The 16,248-nt window shown below is 57.7% G+C and overlaps 10 non-coding genes across 10 annotated transcripts; all 10 read left to right on the top strand.

The window, feature by feature from the left end:
- Positions 1 to 127: 127 nt before the first annotated feature.
- LOC145426499 (5S ribosomal RNA) lies at positions 128 to 246 on the top strand. Its single transcript, XR_013907209.1, has one exon. It is a non-coding gene; the product is annotated as a 5S ribosomal RNA (ribosomal RNA).
- A 1,414-nt stretch (positions 247 to 1,660) lies between these two features.
- Positions 1,661 to 1,779, top strand: LOC145426498 (5S ribosomal RNA). The gene has a single exon (XR_013907208.1). It is a non-coding gene; the product is annotated as a 5S ribosomal RNA (ribosomal RNA).
- A 1,175-nt stretch (positions 1,780 to 2,954) lies between these two features.
- LOC145427755 (5S ribosomal RNA) lies at positions 2,955 to 3,073 on the top strand. The gene has a single exon (XR_013908297.1). It is a non-coding gene; the product is annotated as a 5S ribosomal RNA (ribosomal RNA).
- Positions 3,074 to 4,167: 1,094 nt separating this feature from the next.
- LOC145427754 (5S ribosomal RNA) lies at positions 4,168 to 4,286 on the top strand. The gene has a single exon (XR_013908296.1). It is a non-coding gene; the product is annotated as a 5S ribosomal RNA (ribosomal RNA).
- A 3,314-nt stretch (positions 4,287 to 7,600) lies between these two features.
- LOC145427122 (5S ribosomal RNA) lies at positions 7,601 to 7,719 on the top strand. Its single transcript, XR_013907845.1, has one exon. It is a non-coding gene; the product is annotated as a 5S ribosomal RNA (ribosomal RNA).
- Positions 7,720 to 9,803: 2,084 nt separating this feature from the next.
- Positions 9,804 to 9,922, top strand: LOC145426497 (5S ribosomal RNA). Its single transcript, XR_013907207.1, has one exon. It is a non-coding gene; the product is annotated as a 5S ribosomal RNA (ribosomal RNA).
- Positions 9,923 to 11,612: 1,690 nt separating this feature from the next.
- Positions 11,613 to 11,731, top strand: LOC145426496 (5S ribosomal RNA). The gene has a single exon (XR_013907206.1). It is a non-coding gene; the product is annotated as a 5S ribosomal RNA (ribosomal RNA).
- Positions 11,732 to 12,826: 1,095 nt separating this feature from the next.
- Positions 12,827 to 12,945, top strand: LOC145427753 (5S ribosomal RNA). Its single transcript, XR_013908295.1, has one exon. It is a non-coding gene; the product is annotated as a 5S ribosomal RNA (ribosomal RNA).
- Positions 12,946 to 14,353: 1,408 nt separating this feature from the next.
- On the top strand, positions 14,354 to 14,472 carry LOC145426495 (5S ribosomal RNA). The gene has a single exon (XR_013907205.1). It is a non-coding gene; the product is annotated as a 5S ribosomal RNA (ribosomal RNA).
- Positions 14,473 to 16,117: 1,645 nt separating this feature from the next.
- LOC145427196 (5S ribosomal RNA) lies at positions 16,118 to 16,236 on the top strand. The gene has a single exon (XR_013907927.1). It is a non-coding gene; the product is annotated as a 5S ribosomal RNA (ribosomal RNA).
- The last annotated feature ends 12 nt before the right edge of the window (positions 16,237 to 16,248 follow it).

The raw sequence follows: 16,248 nt of genomic DNA, 5'->3' as shown, positions 1-16,248 counted from the left end.
ACTGAGCCTTTGGGTTAGGGTATTATGGAAACATGCAGGTATGGTTAAAGGATTGTCTTCGTAACTTCAGGTACTTGCCACCTAATCAGTTGAATCCATAAATTGAGACATTGTGCTGGGGCCAGCAGCTTACGGCCATACCACCCTGAGCACGCCCGACCTCGTCTGATCTCGGAAGCTAAGCAGGGCTGGGCTTGGTTAGTACTTGGATGGGAGACTGCCTGGGAATACCTGGTGCTGTAAGCCTTTCATTTTCATGTCATTGAACCGCTTTTGATCCAGAGAAGGGGTGTATTAAAAGACCAAAAGCAGCTGCCCATTAATGAGGGCACATTAACGACATTGCTTTTGGCTGTTTTCCAATGTCTTGTGCTGCTAGCTGATGCCACCTACACCACACCAGGGCCTGAGTGACCGGCTGGGGCCACTTACACCACATCAGGGCCTGTGGCTCTGGCTGAGGCCACTTACACCACACCAGGGCCTGTGGCTGCTGGCTGAGGCCACTTACACCACACCAGGGCCTGTGGCTGCTGGCTGAGGCCACCTACACCACACCAGGGCCTTAGTTGCTATTGAGGCCAATTACACCACACCAGGGTCTGTGACTCTTGCTCAGGCCACTTACACCACACCAGGGCCTGTGGCACTGGCTGAGGCCACTTACACCACACCAGGGCCTGTGGCTGCTGGCTGAGGCCACTTACACCACACCAGGGCCTGTGGCTGCTGGCTGAGGTCACTTACACCACACCAGGGCCTGTGGCTGCTGGCTGAGGGCACTTACACAACACCAGTACCTGTGGCTTCTGGCTGAGGCCACTTACACCACACCAGGGCCTGTGGCAGCTGGCTCAGGCCACTTACACCACACCAGGGCCTGTGGCTGCTGGCTGAGGCCACTTACACCACACCAGGGCCTGTGGCTGCTGGCTGAGGCCACTTACACCACACCAGTGCCTGTGGCTGCTGGCTGAGGCCACTTACACCACACCAGGGCATTAGTTGCTATTGAGGCCCCTTACACCACACCAGGGCCTGTGGCACTGGCTGAGGCCACTTACACCACACCAGGGCCTGTGGCTGCTGGCTGAGGCCACCTACACCTCACCAGGGCATTAGTTGCTATTGAGGCCAATTACACCACACCAGGGCCTGTGGCACTGGCTGAGGCCACTTACACCACACCAGGGCCTGTGGCTCTGGCTGAGGCCACTTACACCACACCAGGGCCTGTGGCTGCTGGCTGAGGCCATTTACACCACACCAGGGCCTGTGGCTGCTGGCTGAGGCCACTTACACCACACCAGGGCCTGTGGCTGCTGGCTGAGGCCACTTACACCACACCAGTGCCTGTGGCTTCTGGCTGAGGCCACTTACACCACACCAGGGCCTGTGGCTCTTGCTCAGGCCACTCACATCACACCAGGCCCTGCGCTTCTGGCCGAGGCCATCTTCACCAAACCAGGCCCTGTGCTGCTAGCTGTGGCCATGTACAACACACCAGGGCCTGTGCTGTTAGATAAATGCTAAACTGAGCCTTTGGGTTAGGGTATTATGGAAACATGCAGGTATGGTTAAAGGATTGTCTTCGTAACTTCAGGTACTTGCCACCTAATCAGTTGAATCCATAAATTGAGACATTGTGCTGGGGCCAGCAGCTTACGGCCATACCACCCTGAGCACGCCCGACCTCGTCTGATCTCGGAAGCTAAGCAGGGCTGGGCTTGGTTAGTACTTGGATGGGAGACTGCCTGGGAATACCTGGTGCTGTAAGCCTTTCATTTTCATGTCATTGAACCGCTTTTGATCCAGAGAAGGGGTGTATTAAAAGACCAAAAGCAGCTGCCCATTAATGAGGGCACATTAACGACATTGCTTTTGGCTGTTTTCCAATGTCTTGTGCTGCTAGCTGATGCCACCTACACCACACCAGGGCCTGAGTGACCGGCTGGGGCCACTTACACCACATCAGGGCCTGTGGCTCTGGCTGAGGCCACTTACACCACACCAGGGCCTGTGGCTGCTGGCTGAGGCCACTTACACCACACCAGGGCCTGTGGCTCTGGCTGAGGCCACTTACACCACATCAGGGCCTGTGGCTGCTGGCTGAGGCCACTTACACCACACCAGGGCCTGTGGCTGCTGGCTGAGGCCACTTACACCACACCAGGGCCTGTGGCTGCTGGCTGAGGCCACCTACACCACACCAGGGCCTTAGTTGCTATTGAGGCCAATTACACCACACCAGGGTCTGTGGCTCTTGCTCAGGCCACTTACACCACACCAGGGCCTGTGGCTGCTGGCTGAGGCCACTTACACCACACCAGGGCCTGTGGCTGCTGGCTGAGGCCACCTACACCACACCAGGGCATTAGTTGCTATTGAGGCCAATTACACCACACCAGGGTCTGTGGCTCTTGCTCAGGCCACTTACACCACACCAGGGCCTGTGGCACTGGCTGAGGCCACTTACACCACACCAGGGCCTGTGGCTCTGGCTGAGGCCACTTACACCACACCAGGGCCTGTGGCTGCTGGCTGAGGCCACTTACACCACACCAGGGCCTGTGGCTGCTGGCTGAGGCCACTTACACCACACCAGTGCCTGTGGCTTCTGGCTGAGGCCACTTACACCACACCAGGGCCTGTGGCTCTTGCTCAGGCCACTCACATCACACCAGGCCCTGCGCTTCTGGCCGAGGCCATCTTCACCAAACCAGGCCCTGTGCTGCTAGCTGTGGCCATGTACAACACACCAGGCCCTGTGCTGGTTCCTGAGGCCATCTTCAACAATCCAGGGCCTGTGCTGTTAGATAAATGCTAAACTGAGCCTTTGGGTTAGGGTATTATGCAAACATGCAGGTATGGTTAAAGGATTGTCTTCGTAACTTCAGGTACTTGCCACCTAATCAGTTGAATCCATAAATTGAGACATTGTGCTGGGGCCAGCAGCTTACGGCCATACCACCCTGAGCACGCCCGACCTCGTCTGATCTCGGAAGCTAAGCAGGGCTGGGCTTGGTTAGTACTTGGATGGGAGACTACCTGGGAATACCTGGTGCTGTAAGCCTTTCATTTTCATGTCATTGAACCGCTTTTGATCCAGAGAAGGGGTGTATTAAAAGACCAAAAGCAGCTGCCCATTAATGAGGGCACATTAACGACATTGCTTTTGGCTGTTTTCCAATGTCTTGTGCTGCTAGCTGATGCCACCTACACCACACCAGGGCCTGAGTGACCGGCTGGGGCCACTTACACCACATCAGGGCCTGTGGCTGCTGGCTGAGGCCACTTACACCACACCAGGGCCTGTGGCTGCTGCCTGAGGCCACTTACACCACACCAGAGCATTAGTTGCTATTGAGACCAATTACACCACACCATGGTCTGTGGCTCTTGCTCAGGCCACTTACACCACACCAGGGCCTGTGGCACTGGCTGAGGCCACTTACACCACACCAGGGCCTGTGGCTGCTGGCTGAGGCCACCTACACCACACCAGGGCCTTAGTTGCTATTGAGGCCACTTACACCACACCAGGGCCTGTGGCAGTGGCTGAGGCCACTTACACCACACCAGGGCCTGTGGCTGCTGGCTGAGGCCACTTACACCACACCAGGGCATTAGTTGCTATATAGGTCACTTACACCACACCAGGGCCTGTGGCACTGGCTGAGGCCACTTACACCACACCAGGGCCTGTGGCTCTGGCTGAGGCCACTTACACCACACCAGGGCCTGTGGCTGCTGGCTGAGGCCACTTACACCACACCAGGGCCTGTGGCTGCTGGCTGAGGCCACTTACACCACACCAGGGCCTGTGGCTTCTGGCTGAGGCCACTTACACCACACCAGGGCCTGTGGCTCTTGCTCAGGCCACTCACATCACACCAGGCCCTGCGCTTCTGGCCGAGGCCATTTTCACCAAACCAGGCCCTGTGCTGCTAGCTGTGGCCATGTACAAGACACCAGGCCCTGTGCTGGTTCCTGAGGCCATCTTCAACAATCCAGGGCCTGTGCTGTTAGATAAATGCTAAACTGAGCCTTTGGGTTAGGGTATTATGCAAACATGCAGGTATGGTTAAAGGATTGTCTTCGTAACTTCAGGTACTTGCCACCTAAATAGTTGAATCCATAAATTGAGACATTGTGCTGGGGCCAGCAGCTTACGGCCATACCACCCTGAGCACGCCCGACCTCGTCTGATCTCGGAAGCTAAGCAGGGCTGGGCTTGGTTAGTACTTGGATGGGAGACTACCTGGGAATACCTGGTGCTGTAAGCCTTTCATTTTCATGTCATTGAACAGCTTTTGATCCAGAGAAGGGGTGTATTAAAAGACCAAAAGCAGCTGCCCATTAATGAGGGCACATTAACGACATTGCTTTTGGCTGTTTTCCAATGTCTTGTGCTGCTAGCTGATGCCACCTACACCACACCAGGGCCTGAGTGACCGGCTGGGGCCACTTACACCACATCAGGGCCTGTGGCTGCTGGCTGAGGCCACTTACACCACACCAGGGCCTGTGGCTGCTGGCTGAGGCCACTTACACCACACCAGGGCATTAGTTGCTATTGAGGCCAATTACACCACACCAGGGTCTGTGGCTCTTGCTCAGGCCACTTACACCACACCATGGCCTGTGGCACTGGCTGAGGCCACTTACACCACACCAGGGCCTGTGGCTGCTGGCTGAGGCCACTTACACCACACCAGGGCATGTGGCTGCTGGCTGAGGTCACTTACACCACACCAGTGCCTGTGGCTGCTGGCTGAGGGCACTTACACCACACCAGTGCCTGTGGCTTCTGGCTGAGGCCACTTACACCACACCAGGGCCTGTGGCTGCTGGCTGAGGTCACTTACACCACACCAGTGCCTGTGGCTGCTGGCTGAGGGCACTTACACCACACCAGTGCCTGTGGCTTCTGGCTGAGGCCACTTACACCACACCAGGGCCTGTGGCTCTTGCTCAGGCCACTTACACCACACCAGGGCCTGTGGCACTGGCTGAGGCCACTTACACCACACCAGGGCCTGTGGCTGCTGGCTGAGGCCACCTACACCACACCAGTGCATTAGTTGCTATTGAGGCCAATTACACCACACCAGGGTCTGTGACTCTTGCTCAGGCCACTTACACCACACCAGGGCCTGTGGCACTGGCTGAGGCCACTTACACCACACCAGGGCCTGTGGCTGCTGGCTGAGGCCACTTACACCACACCAGGGCCTTTGGCTGCTGGCTGAGGTCACTTACACCACACCAGGGCGTGTGGCTGCTGGCTGAGGGCACTTACACCACACCAGTGCCTGTGGCTTCTGGCTGAGGCCACTTACACCACACTAGGGCCTGTGGCAGCTGGCTCAGGCCACTTACACCACACCAGGGCCTGTGGCTGCTGGCTGAGGCCACTTACACCACACCAGGGCCTGTGGCTGCTGGCTGAGGCCACTTACACCACACCAGTGCCTGTGGCTGCTGGCTGAGGCCACTTACACCACACCAGGGCATTAGTTGCTATTGAGGCCCCTTACACCACACCAGGGCCTGTGGCACTGGCTGAGGCCACTTACACCACACCAGGGCCTGTGGCTGCTGGCTGAGGCCACCTACACCACACCAGGGCATTAGTTGCTATTGAGGCCAATTACACCACACCAGGGTCTGTGGCTCTTGCTCAGGCCACTTACACCACACCAGGGCCTGTGGCACTGGCTGAGGCCACTTACACCACACCATGGCCTGTGGCTCTGGCTGAGGCCACTTACACCACACCAGGGCCTGTGGCTGCTGGCTGAGGCCATTTACACCACACCAGGGCCTGTGGCTGCTGGCTGAGGCCACTTACACCACACCAGGGACTGTGGCTGCTGGCTGAGGCCACTTACACCACACCAGTGCCTGTGGCTTCTGGCTGAGGCCACTTACACCACACCAGGGCCTGTGGCTCTTGCTCAGGCCACTTACACCACACCAGGGCCTGTGGCTGCTGGCTGAGGCCACTTACACCACACCAGGGCATTAGTTGCTATTGAGGCCAATTACACCACACCAGGGTCTGTGACTCTTGCTCAGGCCACTTACACCACACCAGGGCCTGTGGCACTGGCTGAGGCCACTTACACCACACCAGGGCCTGTGGCTGCTGGCTGAGGCCACTTACACCACACCAGGGCCTGTGGCTGCTGGCTGAGGTCACTTACACCACACCAGTGCCTGTGGCTGCTGGCTGAGGGCACTTACACCACACCAGTGCCTGTGGCTTTTGGCTGAGGCCACTTACACCACACCAGGGCCTGTGGCTGCTGGCTGAGGTCACTTACACCACACCAGTGCCTGTGGCTTCTGGCTGAGGCCACTTACACCACACCAGGGCCTGTGGCTCTTGCTCAGGCCACTTACACCACACCAGGGCCTGTGGCTGCTGGCTGAGGCCACTTACACCACACCAGGGCCTGTGGCTGCTGGCTGAGGGCACTTACACCACACCAGTGCCTGTGGCTGCTGGCTGAGGCCACTTACACCACACCAGGGCATTAGTTGCTATTGAGGCCCCTTACACCACACCAGGGCCTGTGGCACTGGCTGAGGCCACTTACACCACACCAGGGCCTGTGGCTGCTGGCTGAGGCCACCTACACCACACCAGGGCATTAGTTGCTATTGAGGCCAATTACACCACACCAGGGTCTGTGACTCTTGCTCAGGCCACTTACACCACACCAGGGCCTGTGGCACTGGCTGAGGCCACTTACACCACACCAGGGCCTGTGGCTGCTGGCTGAGGCCACTTACACCACACCAGGGCCTGTGGCTGCTGGCTGAGGTCACTTACACCACACCAGGGCCTGTGGCTGCTGGCTGAGGGCACTTACACCACACCAGTGCCTGTGGCTTCTGGCTGAGGCCACTTACACCACACCAGGGCCTGTGGCAGCTGGCTCAGGCCACTTACACCACACCAGGGCCTGTGGCTGCTGGCTGAGGCCACTTACACCACACCAGGGCCTGTGGCTGCTGGCTGAGGTCACTTACACCACACCAGGGCCTGTGGCTGCTGGCTGAGGCCACTTACACCACACCAGGGACTGTGGCTGCTGGCTGAGGTCACTTACACCACACCAGGGCCTGTGGCTGCTGGCTGAGGCCACTTACACCACACCAGGGACTGTGGCTGCTGGCTGAGGCCACTTACACCACACCAGGGCCTGTGGCTGCTGGCTGAGGCCACTTACACCACACCAGGGACTGTGGCTTCTGGCTGAGGCCACTTACACCACACCAGGGCCTGTGGCTCTTGCTCAGGCCACTCACATCACACCAGGCCCTGCGCTTCTGGCCGAGGCCATCTTCACCAAACCAGGCCCTGTGCTGCTAGCTGTGGCCATGTACAACACACCAGGCCCTGTGCTGGTTCCTGAGGCCATCTTCAACAATCCAGGGCCTGTGCTGTTAGATAAATGCTAAACTGAGCCTTTGGGTTAGGGTATTATGCAAACATGCAGGTATGGTTAAAGGATTGTCTTCGTAACTTCAGGTACTTGCCACCTAATCAGTTGAATCCATAAATTGAGACATTGTGCTGGGGCCAGCAGCTTACGGCCATACCACCCTGAGCATGCCCGACCTCGTCTGATCTCGGAAGCTAAGCAGGGCTGGGCTTGGTTAGTATTTGGATGGGAGACTACCTGGGAATACCTGGTGCTGTAAGCCTTTCATTTTCATGTCATTGAACCGCTTTTGATCCAGAGAAGGGGTGTATTAAAAGACCAAAAGCAGCTGCCCATTAATGAGGGCACATTAACGACATTGCTTTTGGCTGTTTTCCAATGTATTGTGCTGCTAGCTGATGCCACCTACACCACACCAGGGCCTGAGTGACCGGCTGGGGCCACTTACACCACATCAGGGCCTGTGGCTGCTGGCTGAGGCCACTTACACCACACCAGGGCCTGTGGCTGCTGGCTGAGGCCACTTACACCACACCAGGGCATTAGTTGCTATTGAGGCCAATTACACCACACCAGGGTCTGTGGCTCTTGCTCAGGCCACTTACACCACATCAGGGCCTGTGGCACTGGCTGAGGCCACTTACACCACACCAGGGCCTGTGGCTGCTGGCTGAGGCCACCTACACCACACCAGGGCATTAGTTGCTATTGAGGCCAATTACACCACACCAGGGTCTGTGACTCTTGCTCAGGCCACTTACACCACACCAGGGCCTGTGGCTGCTGGCTGAGGCCACTTACACCACACCAGGGCCTGTGGCTGCTGGCTGAGGCCACTTACACCACACCAGGGCCTGTGGCTGCTGGCTGAGGTCACTTACACCACACCAGTGCCTGTGGCTGCTGGCTGAGGGCACTTACACCACACCAGTGCCTGTGGCTTCTGGCTGAGGCCACTTACACCACACCAGGGCCTGTGGCTGCTGGCTGAGGCCACTTACACCACACCAGGGCCTGTGGCTGCTGGCTGAGGTCACTTACACCACACCAGTGCCTGTGGCTGCTGGCTGAGGGCACTTACACCACACCAGTGCCTGTGGCTTCTGGCTGAGGCCACTTACACCACACCAGGGCCTGTGGCTCTTGCTCAGGCCACTTACACCACACCAGGGCCTGTGGCTTCTGGCTGAGGCCACTTACACCACACCAGGGCCTGTGGCTGCTGGCTGAGGGCACTTACACCACACCAGTGCCTGTGGCTGCTGGCTGAGGCCACTTACACCACACCAGGGCATTAGTTGCTATTGAGGCCCCTTACACCACACCAGGGCCTGTGGCTGCTGGCTGAGGCCACCTACACCACACCAGGGCATTAGTTGCTATTGAGGCCAATTACACCACACCAGGGTCTGTGACTCTTGCTCAGGCCACTTACACCACACCAGGGCCTGTGGCACTGGCTGAGGCCACTTACACCACACCAGGGCCTGTGGCTGCTGGCTGAGGCCACTTACACCACACCAGGGCCTGTGGCTGCTGGCTGAGGTCACTTACACCACACCAGGGCCTGTGGCTGCTGGCTGAGGCCACTTACACCACACCAGGGCCTTAGTTGCTATTGAGGCCCCTTACACCACACCAGGGCCTGTGGCACTGGCTGAGGCCACTTACACCACACCAGGGCCTGTGGCTGCTGGCTGAGGCCACTTACACCACACCAGGGCATTAGTTGCTATTGAGGCCAATTACACCACACCAGGGTCTGTGGCTCTTGCTCAGGCCACTTACACCACACCAGGGCCTGTGGCACTGGCTGAGGCCACTTACACCACACCAGGGCCTGTGGCTGCTGGCTGAGGCCACTTACACCACACCAGGGCCTGTGGCTGCTGGCTGAGGCCACTTACACCACACCAGGGCCTGTGGCTGCTGGCTGAGGCCACTTACACCACACCAGGGACTGTGGCTGCTGGCTGAGGCCACTTACACCACACCAGTGCCTGTGGCTTCTGGCTGAGGCCACTTACACCACACCAGGGCCTGTGGCTCTTGCTCAGGCCACTCACATCACACCAGGCCCTGCGCTTCTGGCCGAGGCCATCTTCACCAAACCAGGCCCTGTGCTGCTAGCTGTGGCCATGTACAACACACCAGGCCCTGTGCTGGTTCCTGAGGCCATCTTCAACAATCCAGGGCCTGTGCTGTTAGATAAATGCTAAACTGAGCCTTTGGGTTAGGGTATTATGCAAACATGCAGGTATGGTTAAAGGATTGTCTTCGTAACTTCAGGTACTTGCCACCTAATCAGTTGAATCCATAAATTGAGACATTGTGCTGGGGCCAGCAGCTTACGGCCATACCACCCTGAGCACGCCCGACCTCGTCTGATCTCGGAAGCTAAGCAGGGCTGGGCTTGGTTAGTACTTGGATGGGAGACTGCCTGGGAATACCTGGTGCTGTAAGCCTTTGTTTTTCATGTCATTGAACCGCTTTTGATCCAGAGAAGGGGTGTATTAAAAGACCAAAAGCAGCTGCCCATTAATGAGGGCACATTAACGACATTGCTTTTGGCTGTTTTCCAATGTCTTGTGCTGCTAGCTGATGCCACCTACACCACACCAGGGCCTGAGTGACCGGCTGGGGCCACTTACACCACATCAGGGCCTGTGGCTGCTGGCTGAGGCCACTTACACCACACCAGGGCCTGTGGCTGCTGGCTGAGGCCACTTACACCACACCAGGGCATTAGTTGCTATTGAGGCCAATTACACCACACCAGGGTCTGTGGCTCTTGCTCAGGCCACTTACACCACATCAGGGCCTGTGGCACTGGCTGAGGCCACTTACACCACACCAGGGCCTGTGGCTGCTGGCTGAGGCCACCTACACCACACCAGGGCATTAGTTGCTATTGAGGCCAATTACACCACACCAGGGTCTGTGACTCTTGCTCAGGCCACTTACACCACACTAGGGCCTGTGGCACTGGCTGACGCCACTTACACCACACCAGGGCCTGTGGCTGCTGGCTCAGGCCACTTACACCACACCAGGGCCTGTGGCTGCTGGCTGAGGCCACTTACACCACACCAGGGCCTGTGGCTGCTGGCTGAGGCCACTTACACCACACCAGTGCCTGTGGCTGCTGGCTGAGGCCACTTACACCACACCAGGGCCTGTGGCTGCTGGCTGAGGTCACTTACACCACACCAGGGCCTGTGGCTGCTGGCTGAGGGCACTTACACCACACCAGTGCCTGTGGCTTCTGGCTGAGGCCACTTACACCACACCAGGGCCTGTGGCAGCTGGCTCAGGCCACTTACACCACACCAGGGCCTGTGGCTGCTGGCTGAGGCCACTTACACCACACCAGGGCCTGTGGCTGCTGGCTGAGGCCACTTACACCACACCAGTGCCTGTGGCTGCTGGCTGAGGCCACTTACACCACACCAGGGCATTAGTTGCTATTGAGGCCCCTTACACCACACCAGGGCCTGTGGCACTGGCTGAGGCCACTTACACCACACCAGGGCCTGTGGCTGCTGGCTGAGGCCACCTACACCTCACCAGGGCATTAGTTGCTATTGAGGCCAATTACACCACACCAGGGTCTGTGGCTCTTGCTCAGGCCACTTACACCACACCAGGGCCTGTGGCACTGGCTGAGGCCACTTACACCACACCAGGGCCTGTGGCTCTGGCTGAGGCCACTTACACCACACCAGGGCCTGTGGCTGCTGGCTGAGGCCATTTACACCACACCAGGGCCTGTGGCTGCTGGCTGAGGCCACTTACACCACACCAGGGCCTGTGGCTGCTGGTTGAGGCCACTTACAGCACACCAGTGCCTGTGGCTTCTGGCTGAGGCCACTTACACCACACCAGGGCCTGTGGCTCTTGCTCAGGCCACTCACATCACACCAGGCCCTGCGCTTCTGGCCGAGGCCATCTTCACCAAACCAGGCCCTGTGCTGCTAGCTGTGGCCATGTACAACACACCAGGGCCTGTGCTGTTAGATAAATGCTAAACTGAGCCTTTGGGTTAGGGTATTATGCAAACATGCAGGTATGGTTAAAGGATTGTCTTCGTAACTTCAGGTACTTGCCACCTAATCAGTTGAATCCATAAATTGAGACATTGTGCTGGGGCCAGCAGCTTACGGCCATACCACCCTGAGCACGCCCGACCTCGTCTGATCTCGGAAGCTAAGCAGGGCTGGGCTTGGTTAGTACTTGGATGGGAGACTGCCTGGGAATACCTGGTGCTGTAAGCCTTTCATTTTCATGTCATTGAACCGCTTTTGATCCAGAGAAGGGGTGTATTAAAAGACCAAAAGCAGCTGCCCATTAATGAGGGCACATTAACGACATTGCTTTTGGCTGTTTTCCAATGTCTTGTGCTGCTAGCTGATGCCACCAACACCACACCAGGGCCTGAGTGACCGGCTGGGGCCACTTACACCACATCAGGGCCTGTGGCTGCTGGCTGAGGCCACTTACACCACACCAGGGCCTGTGGCTGCTGGCTGAGGCCACTTACACCACACCAGGGCCTGTGGCTGCTGGCTGAGGCCACCTACACCACACCAGGGCCTTAGTTGCTATTGAGGCCAATTACACCACACCAGGGTCTGTGGCTCTTGCTCAGGCCACTTACACCACACCAGGGCCTGTGGCTGCTGGCTGAGGCCACTTACACCACACCAGGGCATTAGTTGCTATTGAGGCCACTTACACCACACCAGGGCCAGTGGCTGCTGGCTGAGGCCACCTACACCACACCAGGGCATTAGTTGCTATTGAGGCCAATTACACCACACCAGGGTCTGTGGCTCTTGCTCAGGCCACTTACACCACACCAGGGCCTGTGGCACTGGCTGAGGCCACTTACACCACACCAGGGCCTGTGGCTCTGGCTGAGGCCACTTACACCACACCAGGGCCTGTGGCTGCTGGCTGAGGCCACTTACACCACACCAGGGCCTGTGGCTGCTGGCTGAGGCCACTTACACCACACCAGTGCCTGTGGCTTCTGGCTGAGGCCACTTACACCACACCAGGGCCTGTGGCTCTTGCTCAGGCCACTCACATCACACCAGGCCCTGCGCTTCTGGCCGAGGCCATCTTCACCAAACCAGGCCCTGTGCTGCTAGCTGTGGCCATGTACAACACACCAGGCCCTGTGCTGGTTCCTGAGGCCATCTTCAACAATCCAGGGCCTGTGCTGTTAGATAAATGCTAAACTGAGCCTTTGGGTTAGGGTATTATGCAAACATGCAGGTATGGTTAAAGGATTGTCTTCGTAACTTCAGGTACTTGCCACCTAATCAGTTGAATCCATAAATTGAGACATTGTGCTGGGGCCAGCAGCTTACGGCCATACCACCCTGAGCACGCCCGACCTCGTCTGATCTCGGAAGCTAAGCAGGGCTGGGCTTGGTTAGTACTTGGATGGGAGACTACCTGGGAATACCTGGTGCTGTAAGCCTTTCATTTTCATGTCATTGAACCGCTTTTGATCCAGAGAAGGGGTGTATTAAAAGACCAAAAGCAGCTGCCCATTAATGAGGGCACATTAACGACATTGCTTTTGGCTGTTTTCCAATGTCTTGTGCTGCTAGCTGATGCCACCTACACCACACCAGGGCCTGAGTGACCGGCTGGGGCCACTTACACCACATCAGGGCCTGTGGCTGCTGGCTGAGGCCACTTACACCACACCAGGGCCTGTGGCTGCTGGCTGAGGCCACTTACACCACACCAGAGCATTAGTTGCTATTGAGACCAATTACACCACACCAGGGTCTGTGGCTCTTGCTCAGGCCACTTACACCACACCAGGGCCTGTGGCACTGGCTGAGGCCACTTACACCACACCAGGGCCTGTGGCTGCTGGCTGAGGCCACCTACACCACACCAGGGCCTTAGTTGCTATTGAGGCCACTTACACCACACCAGGGCCTGTGGCAGTGGCTGAGGCCACTTACACCACACCAGGGCCTGTGGCTGCTGGCTGAGGCCACTTACACCACACCAGGGCATTAGTTGCTATTGAGGCCACTTACACCACACCAGGGCCTGTGGCTGCTGGCTGAGGCCACCTACACCACACCAGGGCATTAGTTGCTATTGAGGCCAATTACACCACACCATGGTCTGTGGCACTGGCTGAGGCCACTTACACCACACCAGGGCCTGTGGCACTGGCTGAGGCCACTTACACCACACCAGGGCCTGTGGCTGCTGGCTGAGGCCACTTACACCACACCAGGGCCTGTGGCTGCTGGCTGAGGCCACTTACACCACACCAGGGCCTGTGGCTGCTGGCTGAGGCCACTTACACCACACCAGTGCCTGTGGCTTCTGGCTGAGGCCACTTACACCACACCAGGGCCTTAGTTGCTATTGAGGCCAATTACACCACACCAGGGTCTGTGACTCTTGCTCAGGCCACTTACACCACACCAGGGCCTGTGGCACTGGCTGAGGCCACTTACACCACACCAGGGCCTGTGGCTGCTGGCTGAGGCCACTTACACCACACCAGGGCCTGTGGCTGCTGGCTGAGGCCAATTACACCACACCAGGGCCTGTGGCTCTTGCTCAGGCCACTCACATCACACCAGGCCCTGCGCTTCTGGCCGAGGCCATCTTCACCAAACCAGGCCCTGTGCTGCTAGCTGTGGCCATGTACAACACACCAGGCCCTGTGCTGGTTCCTGAGGCCATCTTCAACAATCCAGGGCCTGTGCTGTTAGATAAATGCTAAACTGAGCCTTTGGGTTAGGGTATTATGCAAACATGCAGATATGGTTAAAGGATTGTCTTCGTAACTTCAGGTACTTGCCACCTAATCAGTTGAATCCATAAATTGAGACATTGTGCTGGGGCCAGCAGCTTACGGCCATACCACCCTGAGCACGCCCGACCTCGTCTGATCTCGGAAGCTAAGCAGGGCTGGGCTTGGTTAGTACTTGGATGGGAGACTGCCTGGGAATACCTGGTGCTGTAAGCCTTTCATTTTCATGTCATTGAACCGCTTTTGATCCAGAGAAGGGGTGTATTAAAAGACCAAAAGCAGCTGCCCATTAATGAGGGCACATTAACGACATTGCTTTTGGCTGTTTTCCAATGTCTTGTGCTGCTAGCTGATGCCACCTACACCACACCAGGGCCTGAGTGACCGGCTGGGGCCACTTACACCACATCAGGGCCTGTGGCTGCTGGCTGAGGCCACTTACACCACACCAGGGCCTGTGGCTGCTGGCTGAGGCCACTTACACCACACCAGGGCATTAGTTGCTATTGAGGCCAATTACACCACACCAGGGTCTGTGGCTCTTGCTCAGGCCACTTACACCACACCAGGGCCTGTGGCACTGGCTGAGGCCACTTACACCACACCAGGGCCTGTGGCTGCTGGCTGAGGCCACCTACACCACACCAGGGCCTTAGTTGCTATTGAGGCCAATTACACCACACCAGGGTCTGTGGCTCTTGCTCAGGCCACTTACACCACACCAGGGCCTGTGGCTGCTGGCTGAGGCCACTTACACCACACCAGGGCATTAGTTGCTATTGAGGCCACTTACACCACACCAGGGCCTGTGGCTGCTGGCTGAGGCCACCTACACCACACCAGGGCATTAGTTGCTATTGAGGCCAATTACACCACACCAGGGTCTGTGGCTCTTGCTCAGGCCACTTACACCACACCAGGGCCTGTGGCACTGGCTGAGGCCACTTACACCACACCAGGGCCTGTGGCTCTGGCTGAGGCCACTTACACCACACCAGGGCCTGTGGCTGCTGGCTGAGGCCACTTACACCACACCAGGGCCTGTGGCTGCTGGCTGAGGGCACTTACACCACACCAGGGCCTGTGGCTGCTGGCTGAGGCCACTTACACCACACCAGGGCCTGTGGCTCTTGCTCAGGCCACTTACACCACACCAGGGCCTGTGGCTGCTGGCTGAGGGCACTTACACCACACCAGTGCCTGTGGCTGCTGGCTGAGGGCACTTACACCACACCAGTGCCTGTGGCTGCTGGCTGAGGCCACTTACACCACACCAGGGCATTAGTTGCTATTGAGGCCACTTACACCACACCAGGGCCTGTGGCTGCTGGCTGAGGCCACATACACAACACCAGGGCCTTAGTTGCTATTGAGGCCAATTACACCACACCAGGGCCTGTGGCACTGGCTGAGGCCACTTACACCACACCAGGGCCTGTGGCTGCTGGCTGAGGCCACTTACACCACACAAGGGCCTGTGGCTGCTGGATGAGGCCACCCACACCACACCAGGGCCTGTGGCTGCTGGCTGAGGCCACTTACACCACACCAGGGCCTGTGGCTCTTGCTCAGGCCACTCATATCACACCAGACCCTGTGCTTCTGGCCGAGGCCATCTTCACCAAACCTGGCCCTGTGCTGCTTGCTGTGGCCATGTACAACACACCAGGCCCTGTGCTGGTTCCTGAGGCCATCTTCAACAATCCAGGGCCTGTGCTGTTAGATAAATGCCAAACTGAGCCTTTGGGTTAGGGTATTATGCAAACATGCAGGTATGGTTATAGGATTGTCTTCGTAACTTCAGGTACTTGCCACCTAATCAGTTGAATCCATAAATTGAGACATTGTGCTGGGGCCAGCAGCTTACGGCCATACCACCCTGAGCACGCCCGACCTCGTCTGATCTCGGAAGCTAAGAAGGGCTGGGCTTGGTTAGTACTTGGATGGGAGACTTCCTTGGAATACCTGGTGCTGTAAGCCTTTGATTTTCAT

Source organism: Astatotilapia calliptera, chromosome 3 (assembly GCF_964374335.1).
Source record: "Astatotilapia calliptera chromosome 3, fAstCal68.1, whole genome shotgun sequence".
NCBI classification, from domain to species: domain Eukaryota; kingdom Metazoa; phylum Chordata; class Actinopteri; order Cichliformes; family Cichlidae; genus Astatotilapia; species Astatotilapia calliptera.
This window is presented reverse-complemented; position numbering and strand designations above follow the sequence as displayed.